A 16,193-nucleotide genomic window follows, 5' to 3' on the forward strand; every position below is an offset into this window, starting at 1 on the left:
ACACACACACACACACACACGCACACACACACACACACACACACACACACACTCACGCACACACACACACACACACACACTGTCGTCCCAGATGATCCGACTCCATGAATGTTTAGCTAGTGGTTCTGTCTCGTCTCCAGATTAAACATCTTTTGCTCAGAAAGACTTAAATGTTGACGTCAGTTTAGAATTACGACATTAAACTCGTTCATGAGAGGTTTCTGCCTGAAGAACGTCGGAGGTGTTCGACGCTACATGCAACAGAAAATAATCTTCCATCTCTGACAAGTTGCTAAATAGCATTTTTAAAATAGCATTTTCAAGAGAAACCCTGGAAAGTCAGCCAACAACAGACAGTTGTGAGAGGTTTTTGTTTATTTTCCATGTTTTTCTGCTGCACTGACTTTTCTTGTTGTGTTATATTTAAGAATTTAAACTTCAGGATCAGTGAAAACTATCTTTATCGTGTCTCAGGATTCATTCAGTAGCTCAAGTACTGCGAGAGGGAAGTTTGTGTCTCACAATTCTACATGAAAACTGCTTTTTTTTTTAAAAAGGCTTCGAAGAATAGAAAATAGTGGGACTTTCACGTTAGTATCTTCTACTTCCTGTTCCTGCCTCCATAAGATACTCGCCGTCATTACCGTGTTTCTCCGCTGGCTCGAGAACGTTCTTCTGGAGCTATTTTTGAGTGAGTTGGAAAAAGGAAAACGTCCCAGAAGAGTCTGACGACCTTGGACCAGGGATAAGCAGCAAAGGGTGAACCATCTGAAGCAGAAACGCTGCACGATCTCGAGTCTGTTGCTGCTTCTTATTCACAGAGAAGTGACGTCTACAAAAGCTGCATCTTAAGAAGGTCGTCCAGAAGCGTCAAGGACGTTCCTTCTGCTCGGAACTCTTGCTCGAAAGGGCACGAGTTGAGGAAATACTTTTGGACGAGACACCATCCTTTTGTCCGTGGACAACATCAGAGACATGGAGACGACATTTCCTGTTCACCCCTGTTCTACAGAGGTCTGCAGTCACGCGCCACCACTGGTCTAGGGTTGCATAGTTTACACCAGAAAATGATCTTTTGACTTGAGTTTGATATTTCATCTCTTTCCTCCTTGTCGTTCACCTTAAAAACAGCCATAATGATGAGTCCACGTTACTGAAGTAAATCCTGAGACAAAACATGGGTTGGAGAGAATCAAAGAATAAAATTAAATATCAAGATCTTCCAACTTAACAAACCAAAACACTGATGAAAAGAACTTCCCAAAATACTCTTTCTTTCTGCTACTATTTACCAAAAGCAAACGTCAAAATGTTGGATCAGGGGCAGCAGGTTGTGTATCGCTGTCACTTAAAATAAATAAATCGAGAACACAATGTTTGTCTTACTGTACTCTGTACTGCTGTACTACTGCTGTACTACTGCTGTACTACTGCTGTAGTCAGGGAGGGAAACATGGAAAAGTCAGTCTTGTCTGTCAAGAAGGTTTTCCATTGGCTCAAATCTGGTCCAACAAGTCATTTAATATCCAAATTTAGAGCCTTTACAAATGTGATCCTTGTGATGGTTCTGATGTGATCGTAACAATAAAGTATATTTCTGATCTAGCACGGAGGTTTGTCACCGCACGTCATCAATCCCGGAAGTCTCCACCTCCAAGGGTCTAGTTGTATAAACAAAGTGTGATTACAGCTGGAGGAGGAGTGAAGCCATTATTACGTCATAATGGACTCTCGTAACCTCTCGTTCGTCCAGATTTCAGAGCAACTTTATAAAGTAATAAAGTGTAAAACATGGTCATGATGAAGATTTAATGCATCTTGAAGATCATTTACTGCATCTTGAAGAAGATTTACTGCATCTTGAAGAAGATTTACTGCATCTTGAAGAACATTCACTGCATCTTGAAGAAGATTTACTGCATCTTGAAGAAGATTTACTGCATCTTGAAGAACATTCACTGCATCTTGAAGAACATTCACTGCATCTTGAAGAAGATTTACTGCATCTTGAAGAACATTCACTACATCTTGAAGAACATTCACTGCATCTTGAAGAACATTCACTGCATCTTGAAGAACATTCACTGCATCTTGAAGAAGATTTACTGCATCTTGAAGAACATTCACTACATCTAGAAGAACATTCACAACATCTTGAAGAACATTCACTACATCTTGAAGAACATTCACTACATCTTGAAGAACATTCACTACATCTAGAAGAACATTCACTACATCCAGAAGAACATTCACTACATCTTGAAGAACATTCACTACATCTTGAAGAACATTCACTACATCTTGAAGAACATTCACTACATCTTGAAGAACATTCACTACATCTTGAAGAACATTCACTACATCTTGAAGAACATTCACTACATCTAGAAGAACATTCACTACATCTTGAAGAACATTCACTACATCTTGGAGAACATTCACTACATCTTGAAGAACATTCACTACATCTTGAAGAACATTCACTACATCTTGAAGAACATTCACTGCATCTTGAAGAACATTCACTACATCTTGAAGAACATTTACTGCATCTTGAAGAACATTTACTGCATCTTGAAGAACATTCACTGCATCTTGAAGAACATTCACTACATCTTGAAGAACATTCACTACATCTTGAAGAAGATTTACTGCATCTTGAAGAACATTCACTACATCTTGAAGAACATTCACTACATCTTGAAGAAGATTTACTGCATCTTGAAGAACATTCACTACATCTTGAAGAACATTCACTACATCTTGAAGAACATTCACTACATCTTGAAGAACATTCACTGCATCTTGAAGAACATTCACTACATCTTGAAGAACATTCACTACATCTTGAAGAACATTCACTACATCTTGAAGAACATTCACTACATCTTGAAGAACATTCACTGCATCTTGAAGAACATTCACTACATCTTGAAGAACATTTACTGCATCTTGAAGAACATTCACTACATCTTGAAGAACATTCACTGCATCTTGAAGAACATTCACTACATCTTGAAGAACATTCACTGCATCTTGAAGAACATTCACTACATCTAAAAGAACATTCACTACATCTTGAAGAACATTCACTGCATCTTGAAGAACATTTACTGCATCTTGAAGAACATTCACTACATCTTGAAGAACATTCACTACATCTTGAAGAACATTCACTACATCTTGAAGAACATTCACTGCATCTTGAAGAACATTCACTACATCTTGAAGAACATTTACTGCATCTTGAAGAACATTCACTACATCTTGAAGAACATTCACTACATCTTGAAGAACATTTACTGCATCTTGAAGAACATTCACTACATCTTGAAGAACATTCACTACATCTTGAAGAACATTTACTGCATCTTGGAGAAGATTTACTGCATCTTGAAGAAGATTTACTACATCTTGAAGAAGATTTACTGCATCTTGAAGAACATTTACTGCATCTTGAAGAACATTCACTACATCTTGAAGAACATTCACTACATCTAGAAGAACATTCACTACATCTTGGAGAAGAAGACTTCGAGCCCTTTAAGCACCGTCTCCAAATCACAGAGGTTTTTTTCCAAATCAAACAGTCACGAGCCTCACAAAGATCCAACTGATCCAAACTAAATGGAAAACATGTACTTTCATCAATTTTCAAACCAACCACAGGTGAAGTTAGACGATGTCACATCACTGATGTTTCTCCTTTAGAATCAAACTCTCTCTTAAAAAGAACAGAAGTTGTAAATATGACTTTGTATTCATACTTTTACAGTTTTTCATTCAACTAAATCTTTGCCATTAAATAGTATTTTCATGATGATCATCAAAAGTCGTCAGGGATCATCAACACACACACAACCATTGTGTTTAACGTATCATACATAAGATACTCCGTCTTACTTCTGTCGTGAATAAAATGAATAATTAATACCACAGTGAATATTCTCTCGGCGGTTAAAAGGCTGTGATTCTGTGCGTCCTGACAGATGGTTCACGGAGACGCACTACGAGCTCCATTCATTAGAACTCGGTGGGCGGCAGGTTTTCCTGCTGCTGATCAACTTAAAACTCTCCTGTTGAGTTTTGATATTCAGGAGATCAGCAGAATTCTGCGGGACAGATGGGATGTGAAGCGTACGATCCCAGCGGTCCATGTTCACCAAACACACTTTTTTCTCCTCGGAAAAAAACCTGCGACGAGCTCGAGTGCAGCTCAGGACACGCGTGTTCTTCGTTGTTAACCAGCTGGCAAACGTGTGAAGGAACTTCCCATCGTATCGTTGGCGACGCAACCGGACGCCGGCCAGACACGGAACCTCGGCCCGATCAATACTTAATAAGCTTTTGTGCTGCCAAGTCCATTTTGCTGCAATTTTTTTTTTTTTTTTCCACGTCCATTAGGTTGGAAATATAGCTGACGAGGTGCGCGACCACAGGAAGTGGTGGCGTGGTCGTCCAGCCTCGCGCCGATGATGGATGCTCTGCGATAGTGCAAGTCTGATGAAAACTTCTGGTTCTATCTGCCTCACGCCCTGTAAAGTACGGCACCCCCGACTTTTATTAAATGCGATTCAATGCCCCCGCGGAGTTTCAAACAAGCGTTTAACAACTTGTGGGGAGACAATAAAAGACTCCGTGGGATCCTGGCAGCAGGTGACGCCGGATAAAGGGACAGAAATGAAGGCAATTTGTGGTGTTTTTTGTGAGCGAAGCAGTTTCTCACGTCATGTTTGCTCATGAAAACATCTCTGTGGACGACTGTTGGTTCCTTCAAGATCCTTGTATGTTCTTTAATAATAATACTTTGTATTTGAAGGTGTCTTTTTATTCGCCGTACAAATTTAAACACATTTAAACAAATAATTGTGTTGTACAGGCTGTTGTGGTTTGTATTTCTTGTATTTTTATAATATTGTAACTCATGTGTGTAGTTGTAATAGTGTATATACTTCTTTTAATCTGTGTGTGTATATTGAGCTGCTGTGACCATGTTCTCTCCCCACTGTGGGATTTAATATCGTAATCTTATCTTATCTTATCTTAAACAGCCTGAAGCAAAGGTTAATATTAACCTGGCAGGAGCCGAGGTCTCAAGCAAGTACTTTCAACAGACTTGATTTGATCTATTGCTCTTTAACATGGTTTGAGTCTATTAAGTTTCACCCTCATTATATATTGACCTTTTTTACTTTTATTTAAATTGAATAATTATTTTCAACTGAATGTTCTAGTTGCTCACTTTACTAGCTTAACTAGCTTAACTTGTTTACGGATGAAATCTACCACCACATGTATATGTTTGTATTTTAAAGTTTTAAATGCACATAATGTAAATCTGAAATTTAACATTATTTAACTATAATTTCAAACTAATGACGTTGATTCATATTTTGAAATCAACAATATAAAAAAAATGTTTTTATTTAAAATAAAATGGATTTATGTTTGATGTATGTATGTATTAATAACTTACATTAAAATATTACAGTCTTAATATTGTTTGTGTCTTGACTTTAATTCGACCTTTGCATCAAAATCATTGTTTTGGTGTCAATACGGTGATGTCGTGCAGCATCTATGGCTCATGAAACAAGAACGTTTTGACCAAGATAATGTAACTTTAACACATTAAACATCAGTAGTAAGTTTTGTTTATTACAACCTTCATTCTGACTTGAAGACGAGGACAGGTTTGTATGAGAAATATGACAGTTAGTGCTTCATCAAAAAGTTTAGTCTAACACAAACAAAAAAACAGATGAAGCATGTAGCTAACAATGTTGCTAATGTAGGATCTAGCTAACAATGTTGCTAATGTAGCATGGAGATAACGATGTTGCTAATGTAGTATTGAGATAACAATGTTGCTAATGTAGCATGGAGATAACGATGTTGCTAATGTAGTATTGAGATAACAATGTTGCTAATGTAGCATGGAGATAACGATGTTGCTAATGTAGTATTGAGATAACAATGTTGATAATGTAGCATGGAGATAACGATGTTGCTAATGTAGTATTGAGATAACAATGTTGCTAATGTAGCATGGAGATAACGATGTTGCTAATGTAGTATTGAGATAACAATGTTGCTAATGTAGCATGGAGATAACGATGTTGCTAATGTAGTATTGAGATAACAATGTTGCTAATGTAGTATTGAGATAACAATGTTGCTAATGTAGCATGGAGATAACGATGTTGCTAATGTAGTATTGAGATAACAATGTTGCTAATGTAGCATATAACTAACAATGTTGCTAATATAGCATGGAGTTTAAAATGTTGCTAATATAGCATGAAGCTAAGAAGGTTGCTCAAACTCACTCTCTTTCTTTCTCTTCAGTCTCAAAAGACTGAAAGTTGACAAACTTTACAAAGTAACTTTCCTTTATCCTTAACACATGCAGTAACTTTTCGTGGCTCGTATTTATCAAATATATGATGAACCTTGAAACCATTACAGGCTCAACAGGAAGTACGAATTGTGTACCTTTATGCCTGCTTAACTACTTTTGCATAGAAAAATGATATGAAAAAAACAACAACTTAATATAAATCAGCAAACATTATAAGTCCTGCCTTACAAGACCTAGTTACCACCACTGACTGAGTGAACGTCTCATCATCTGCTCATGGATCCAACAGAATCAGATCCAGGGTCACCTGTGGTCTGAAGCAAAAGAGGCGAAAATACTCGCGGGAATTCAACCCGACAGAGCAGATCCCATGTTGTACATTTCAGCCGCTAATTGAAAACAGACGGGACTCTAACTCGCGCCCTCCATCCGCCCGGCACTCAGGCTCACTAATATTAATGCGAGCGTGAGTGCTCTGGTATGTATCCGACATGTCCGCCTCGTGGAGAAGAACAAAGCGAGTGACAGCTCTTACGAAGCACGGCGCCGCCGCCGCTAACGCGACAGATCTATCCAGAGCGACGACGGCAGAGGACGCACCGTCTCCCCAGAGGTGAGCAGATGCCATGTCGCTTTTGGCAGCGGCGCTCTGAGAGGTGTGGACAGGAGGGGAAGCTGACCGAGGCGGTGTCGGCGGCTCCACGATGGCCGGGGAAGGTGGACTGTGCTGCGAGGCTTCCAGGAAAGACCTCACGTTTGCTCATTTAGCCGAGCTAATGGACCAGGCTACCATCTGTCCTTATGATTAGCTGAAGCCGTTCATGCGCACGACTAAGATGAGTCACCTGGACTCACTAAACAGTAGCACGTGAGCGTCGACCGGGACCAGAGGAACTGTTTGATGGCATCTATACCCAGATTTGTTCGCTTTGATACCAGTTTTACAAGATCAATCCTAACAGAGGAAAATTACTACTATTATTATAAAATACTAGAGTTAAATTTTATAGCTTTTACGACAACAGTTTTAAACTACGACACTTCTATCACGATACATTTCAACATGATATTTAAAATGATAGGATTTGATTTAATATATTCAGCTCAAAATACGATATAGTCAGATAAAAAAACAACTCATGATTTGATATATTCAGATCACGATACAATTTTGTACGATATTTTCAATTCAAGCTACGATTTATTTCAATACACTTGAAACTGAATTCTAATGACATCTTGTTATTGTTCGTTTTTGGTTGAATTAATCCTAAAAATCTTCTTGAAAAAGGAGCTGGAGTCGCCTGTATCCTCTTGTCCTCAGTCATGGCAGGGATCTTGCGGGATTTCATTCTTAATTAGTGGTTGCAGAGCACGTTATGAATGCTGCCATCTAGTGGCTGTAAGTTTAATTGAAGCACTAAAATGAAGTAATTCTTGAAATATATATATATTATGATATTTAATTGTAAAAGTACATGTTTTATTGTTGATATAAATAAACCAACATAGATCTTTGATAAAACATTTCATTAAAATAAAATTTGATTTGAAAGCCAAATAGAAATAGATACAGTTCTGTTGAATATAAAGGATCAATTTTTTCTTTTTTATCCGTGTATGGATTTTTTTTGTCATACGCCTCGTTAAGACATTGTTAAACAAATAAAAGTCTTGTTTAAAGTTATATTTTTGATTTACCAACTATAGCTTAGCTGCAAAATGCTTTGGTTAAAAATGTTTCAGTAGCTAAACTAAACCTCTCATAACTTTTAGTGATGATCAGGAACTAAAAAAAGAGACTCGTTCTTTTCGGGGAAACAAGACCAAATCCCAGTCCGTGGGCGTCGCCACAAAAACACACGTTTTCCTACATTACGTTACGGTGAATCACCGACGACACGATCTTTTATAACGTCGTTAACTTCTGGGTACTGAACATAAAACGCTTCAGAGGTACCAACGTGTTCTGATCGGAGCCGCTTCAGACCCGAAGCTCAGTACCCGGGTCTGGACCAACGACATGACACGAAGCTAGCTTTTGAATTACACCGGAGATGAAGGCACGCCTTTCCCATAATGCAACTTCCAAAGCTTCCTCTTGAGAGTGACTTCACGCCGGCAAAACAAATGCTCTTGCCCTTTGTGCAGCACAACAGCCGCCGCTCGCTCCCCGACCCACGTCTGCACAAGTCATGCCCACACGGCCCCGTTCGGGGGCGTCGAGGAGATTGAAAGCAGATGAATGAAGCTGGGGTACGGCCCACAGCTCGCCAGGAACATATTTCACTCCGGAAAGCCTGATTAAAACAAGGTGCGGCCCACGAGCAGCTTTTCTTTCTGGCTCCGAGGCGAGAAGAGACGGAGGTCACAACTTAAGAATCTGGCTCCCGGCGGAGGATTCCTCAGTAGAAACCAAAGGAAGAACGATAGACGAATGACCCACTTTTTTTAAAGGCGTCCTTTAGTTTTGCTCAAAACAAACTCGTGACAAGATCATTTGTTCAGTAAACTGAGCAGATTTTAATTCAGGTACGAAAACAACGACTTGGAAAAATGGGTCAAACTCAAAGGTATGAGTTTCAAACTCTGCTCTTCAAGCGTCGATGGACGCAAATGCGAAACAGACGACAGTTCAGGAGGGAGACGGAGGACGAGAAGTGGTCGGAAGAATGAAAACCAAACGTCTAAAGAGATGGATACGCTTCAGATGAAAAAACATTTCTCTTCCTCAGATGGTTTTCGATGTTTTTCTTCGGTTCATATAATGACTTTATCATCACATGCATGTTTTTGGAAAACACTTTTGCTCGCCAAGAAATGTTGCTTTTTAATCTCACACAAAGTCTACAACAAAGACATGAAAATAAAGATGGTTTTCCCCTTTTATTTTAAGAACCTCCGCCACAGGGTTATTGGCTACAATGTTGGCAAAGTGAATCCAACTTGTTGTATTTATGTCAATGATGAGACGAGAACAAGTGATTTTACTTTAGAAAGGTTCTGAGATTCCTTCTGGATTAATGGCAGTTTTAATTTAATGGACTTTCACTTGTATGGCCTCTCACTGCTGCTGCTGTCCAGACCAGAACTAGCATTAAAAACAAATCAATCACTTAAAAATACTAAAACTATTCAGTGACTAAACACATAACCTGAGTTGTTTTTGGTTTTCTGGTGTTTTCTGGTTATAAGTCAAGATGGTTGTGAATGTCTTTTTTAAATATATTTATATTGATTTATTTGGGGTCACTAGCAAATACAATCATCTAATAGTATTTTTACAAATGTAACACGAACACAACAACAATAATATAACAATACCTTTGATTTTATGGTATTTTCTTGGTGAACTGAGAACACAAATACAAAATCAATGCTCTTTAATGCATTGATTGATATAATTGATACATTTGTATTCTTGAAACAAATTAAAGTTGACATACATACAAATGACACTCAGTTCACATGTTAAAATAGTAGTTAAAAAAAAACAGTATTAATAAAACAATAAGTACAATAATAATAAATTCAACAATAATTGGGAAAAAACTAAATCAATAATAATATCATTATAAATAATAATAATAGTAAAATAATAATGAAATCAACGAAATAATAAATAAATATATCAACAACAATTACACAACAGATCAACAATTGGAAAATGTATATATTTAAGCGACTCTTACACGTAGTCAAGACACATTTTGGGGTAAATGTAAAAATGTGGGTCACAGACCAGAAAGATTCAGGTCTTATACGTCAGGATTCGACACACATGTAAGAAACAACCAGACTCTAATGTTACATTTCAACCCAGAGTCGAATGTTACATTTCAACCCAGACTCTAATGTTTATTTATAACCAGACTCTAATGTTGTATTTATAACCAGACGACCGGCGTCAACGTGTCTCCAAACCTTCATTGACCTGGTCAGTGACGGTGAATCTGGTCAGTGACGGTGAAGCTGGTCAGTGACCCTGAAGCTGGTCAGTGACGGTGAAGCTGGTCAGTGACGGTGAAGCTGGTCAGTACCAGTGAAGCTGGTCAGTGACGGTGAAGCTGGTCAGTGACGCTGAAGCTGGTCAGTGACGGTGAAGCTGGTCAGTGACGGTGAAGCTGGTCAGTGACCCTGAAGCTGGTCAGTGACGGTGAAGCTGGTCAGTGACGGTGAAGCTGGTCAGTGACCCTGAAGCTGGTCAGTGACGGTGAAGCTGGTCAGTGACGGTGAAGCTGGTCAGTACCAGTGAAGCTGGTCAGTGACGCTGAAGCTGGTCAGTGACGGTGAAGCTGGTCAGTGACGGTGAAGCTGGTCAGTGACGCTGAAGCTGGTCAGTGACGGTGAAGCTGGTCAGTGACGGTGAAGCTGGTCAGTGACGCTGAAGCTGGTCAGTGACGGTGAAGCTGGTCAGTGACGGTGAAGCTGGTCAGTGACGGTGAAGCTGGTCAGCGACGCTGAAGATGGTCAGTGACGGTGAAGCTGGTCAGCGACGTTAAAGCTGGTCAGTGACGCTGAAGCTGGTCAGCGCCGGTGAAGCTGGTCCACACCAGACGTGACACATGTCATCAGTTAGCGAGTCCATCAGACGTGTGATCTCCCCGCGGGAGGTCGAGTCCACGAGGACGGCGTCTGGTCCACGAGCGTCAGACGAGTGTGAGCGACAGACTGATTAGCGACGTTTCATCGACTCGTACTATTTTCCGTCCGCGACGCAGCCAGGCGTCCGGACCCCGGACTCCGATGCCAGAACAAGCTCCCCCTCGACTCCCTTGACATTTAAGCGATGTTCCCGCCGAGCGCCGCTCGCCGCCGCCGCTGCTCGAATATACGACGTTATTTCATTTCTAATGTTTCACGGACACCGACGAGGTTAATCTCGTTACACGGAGCTAAACGGTCTGTGTTGGAAACTTGTAGATAAGATGTGGACGAGACTCGGGATAATTAAAAGAGCCATTAAAATAGTGGAGACAGATGTTTCATCTGGACGTTCTTCAGGCGAAGCTCCAGGAGAATCACGTTTCCTTCCCAGCAGTGAATTTTTTTCGGTCTTGACATGTGGCAATAGTTGTGGTTTAACTCCAGCGAGCGCCTCAAATAAAAGTGCTTCTTCGCATTTACCTCCACATTTATTACTTTAATGAACTCGTGCGTCAGTCCAGCAGACGAAGAGTGAACTCTCTTTATTTTTTACTTTTACGTCAATTTAACACAAGACTGTTTACAAATATTTATTATAGTTATTAGATATTGTTTTTAAAGCATCAGAATTCAACATTTTTATATTTTTTAATCAGATTATCATTAAGTTACAGTTGTTTTTATCTTAAAGAAGCATGTTAGCCCAATGGCTAATTACCCATTAGCACTAGCCACGTTAGCATTGGAAGATGACATGCTCCAGATTGAATTGCTGCTGCTACATACGCTAACAATAAGATAAATGTAAACATAGAGCCGGAGCCTGGTTGAAAAAAAGGGTTTCTGTCGTATTGATTACTCAATTAAGTAGCTGGTGTTGCCGGGGATTTTTTGAAGTTACAAAAACCGGGAAAAATATTAGCAATAAAAAATTCCGTTTAACTTAGTTTTGATCATTTCATTGTACTTTTAAAATGCTTGCGTGATTTTAAAAGGTTTAGCTACAGATTCATAAAAAGGCAGCCAAAAGAAGGACAAAAACATCAGAGAACTTGGAGATTTAAAAGTCTGTAACTTGTTTATTATCTGAGCTCCAGGACTCCAGTCGAGTTTAAACCTTCCTTTGAAAATAGACGAAGAAAACGAACATATTTACTCATAATAAAGGAGAAGTCAGAGCACGACTGTCTTCGGCCTCTTTGGTCCTCGTGGACCATAAAGGTCAGAAAGTAAAAATCCTCTCAGTCCAGACACGGATCAGTTCATGAGTTATTTTGATCAAGAAGATTCTGTCAAAAAACTGACTCAAGTGACCTTTTTAGAAATATTTATAGAAATATATATAGATATATAAGTGAGCGTCTGAAAGGGATTTTATTCTTCAAAGAAACTAACGTTAACTTGTTACTCTCGACATATTAAGACAATTTTTGGTCATGTTAACTAAAAACATTTCTCTAAATAAAAATAACTATAAGTGAACATCTTGTTGCAGAGAATCCTGCTGAATGAACATGTTTTCCATAAACTAAACGGTTGTTGTTTTTTTGCACGTCCTGTCGTTATATTTGATGTTGTTTCCGAAGGTCGTCCGATCAAAGAAAGGACGACATTAAAGTACTATTTCGTTCACTTCCGACACTGATGACATTACACGTCGCAAACGCCAATAAATGTTTTATGCGTGTTTAAAGTGTCCTTCAGTCTCTTAGTTGAAGTTCTGTCCACTCATAAAATATCTTTTACAAGTCATTCACGTTTGCAGCCTCTGACATCATCGCGTACAGAGTTGTTAGAAAATATTGATTAAACAATTCATCGCAATGTGTTTGTTCTCGAATACTGTATCAATATTCACTGTGTAGATATAAAAATAAAGTTATTGTATGTATTACAATACTGTGTATGAAAGTCAAAATCATTGGATTTTTACAATTAACACTGAAATATTCTCAGCGTTTATTCATTTGTGTGCTGCACTTAAACCTCCGGCCACTAGTTGGCAACATTTGTCTTTTCCTATGTGTCAAAATAAAAAAACAAAACTGGCAAAATGGCAGCAATGAGTGAAAAAGAGAGGAAACAACTTTTAAAGTTTCAACTCATTTTAAAACAAAGTTTAAATTTAAATTAATCACTGACAGATACTGAATAGTATTTGTTGCTCTAGGTTTTTTGAGATGTAAATGCTCTTAATTGTTAAAATAAGTTTACATTTGTTTGAGAAGTACTTTCCTGCAAACACTTTCACATTTGTTGTAAAAGCCAGAAAAAGAGTTTTTTCCCTAAAATAAACAATATATGGTGTTACTAGAGTATCACGATACATCGTAATATGTCGTGTCGTACACATGTATCGTGATAGGTTTTGTATCAACACATTCTTATCAGTAAACAGCTCTAGTAGGACGAGCCGGGACCGAAAGACGAGGACGGAAAGTATAGTTCGACCAGTTCAAGGTACAAAAATGCTGGTTAAACCTGATCTAAAGACTGAAGACGAGTCGACGTTAGTCTCGACTCGAGGAGAATCTTCACCATAAAAATGCAACTTCTAATGACATCCCAGGATCTTGACAGTGACATTTGCGTCACCAAGAACACGTGGTAACGCACGGATGTTCCTACAGGCAGCGCTTCACCGAGGCCTGGACTCTCAGGAAAGTCTCCACTGAACCCCCTGAAGGTACGAGGAGCAGCTCCTGCCTCCGGTCCGGGCACAAAACAAGTCCCGTGGCCATCGTGACTTAATCCCCGGTGACATCGCCACAGGGCGACGCAGAGAAAAGGAAGCGTGGAGGAAGAAAAACATGCCCCGCGTTCCACTGCAAGTGAATAAAACATTAGGACGAGGAGTATCTCAGGACACGTCGCGGTCGCGGAGCCGCGATGAAAAGATGCCAAAAAAAAAAAAGCCGATATTCTTTCAAATTCCAAAGAGCCACAGAGACGAAGGTTTGTAGGATAATCAGCAGAGAGACGTGGAGAAGTTTGCCCAGGAGGGAACAACATGGATTTATTCCAGGGATCTTGGGATGAACGGTGTCTCTGGAGCGTCCACCGATGAGCAATGTTTCATTTTTAATTGAAAAAAAGAAGGACATAAGAACAACAAGGTGACGGCAGAAGGTGCAGCAGCCCCGAGGGCCATTATTTTCTCCTTTTTCTCCCAAAGACTGAAATATGATTGGTGGTTTTCCGGCACTCTGCGGATTCTGCTGATGCAGGGAACTTTTCCTCCGGAGATTAATGAAAGACTTTGGGCTCTTTGGCATTTTGGATTCCACAGAAATGGTGAAAACAGGCCCCGACCGGTGAGAAGTGTTTCTCTCACTTAGGAGAGCAATCGTTTAGCAAACCTTCAAACAGCGAGTCTGAGCTTCAAGAGTGTTTCGAGTGTAAAGACGTGTTAATGACGCAATAATGAATCTGTCGATCGATCAATATTCTAAAGTTAAGCATCAGATTTTACTGTCGGTTCTTCGTGTCGCTCGACGATTCTATACATTTAACAAACTGTTTCTAATCATTTTTCTTTAACATGAGTTAGTATTTTCTCCCAGTGTTGTGTGGGTTTACTCCGAACACTCCGGTTTCCTCCCACAGTCCAAAAACATACAGAGGTTGATTGAGAACTTGGGGAAATTGTCTGTAGGTATGAGTGTGTGTGTGAATGGTTGTCTGTCTTTGTGTGTCCTGAGACAGACTGGCGTCCTGTCCAGGGTGTCCCCTGCCTCTCGCCCTATGATACTGGGATAGACTCCAGTCTCCCCGCGACCCCCAAAGGGATAAAGCGGTAGAAAATGAATGAATAAATGAGTTTGACCTGTTTTAACGTCAGTGTTTCTGACACCATGTGACACATGTCGTCATCTAGAAGTCAACAAGAATTGAAACTATATTATTATTTGTTTTTATTTATATACTTATTCGTATGTGAATAGAAGCCACTTATTAAACATCAACCTTGTTCTATTGTGACTATTCTTCCCTTAATTACACGATAATATACACGTTAGTGTAGCTCAGAGTGAAGTAATTAAAGACAAACTTTGGTAAAAACTTGCTTCTCTCTATTTATTAGGTGTAAAAACCCTGCGATCATAATCTCAGAGCACCAAATAAAGTAGAACCATCATAGTATATATACAGTAGACAAATAAAATGTATGACAATATACTTGTCAAATACTTATCATTGAAGTATGAATATGCTGCCACTTTAGAACAGGGGACATATTCACATTTACAAATAGTTATTATTGAGTTATTAGGATTCTATTAATACTTTTATTTTTTGTACTTTTGTCCTTTAAATTCGACATTATTATTAAAAGGGAATCATTTCTCTTGTGGTATTTACACCTAACAAGGGTTAAAGTTGAGAGAAGCTAGTTTTCACCCAAGTATATCTTGAATTACTTCTTTATTTCCTGTTAATAACCAGTAATTAAGGTGTAGTTCAGAGTGAATATTATAATATTAAGGATGTAATTTACTCACGAGGATCGAGGAGTACTTTCTTATGTTTGTGAGTGGATACTTCTCTGTTAATACACAAGTGAATAAATAACTTATTAGTAGCTAACATGTGTTACCTTGTTTGGTCATTTATTTTCTCTCAGAATCATTTGTTAGTCGACGCCTCTGACAGTGACTTGATAAAGATATTAAATGTGATCTAAACACACTTTTATCTCCTGTGATGAATAAAGTTCTCTGAGGAAACGATGGACCTCCTGCGGACGTTAAGACGTTCGATTCATGTTCGAGGATCATAACTAAATATTCGACGTGTCTCTGACGTTCAAACATCTCTGTGGTTCCTCGCCACAGACTGAGGAGGCGAGCGTGAGCATCCTGGACCATCATCATCATCATCATCATCATCATCATCATCCTTCTTCTTCTCTCAACCTTGATGTGCGGCGAGAGCGATCGCACGACAACAGCCATCGTGGCAGAAACACACATTAGTCCAGAACGACGACAACTCTAGAAGGTGCCTCGTGTCGCACATGCACGTCTGTGCACGTCACCCTGAGGAGTCCATCCTGGAGATGAAGGACGTGGACCTCGAGGACAACACCAGTGATAAGAACGAAGAGATATATCTTCGTTTATATACTAGTGATGCTCGACGACTCCTTGTACAAACGATTAATCACAGAGTTAATGAAGATTAA

The 16,193-nt window shown here is 39.3% G+C and overlaps 1 protein-coding gene across 1 annotated transcript in view; it reads right to left on the bottom strand.

The window, feature by feature from the left end:
- clmpb (CXADR like membrane protein b) overlaps positions 1-16,193 on the bottom strand; it is a 109,598-nt gene that overhangs the window by 36,436 nt on the left and 56,969 nt on the right. The window lies entirely within an intron of this gene.

This window comes from Callionymus lyra, chromosome 7 (assembly GCF_982586985.1).
Source record: "Callionymus lyra chromosome 7, fCalLyr1.hap1.1, whole genome shotgun sequence".
Lineage (NCBI taxonomy): Eukaryota > Metazoa > Chordata > Actinopteri > Syngnathiformes > Callionymidae > Callionymus > Callionymus lyra.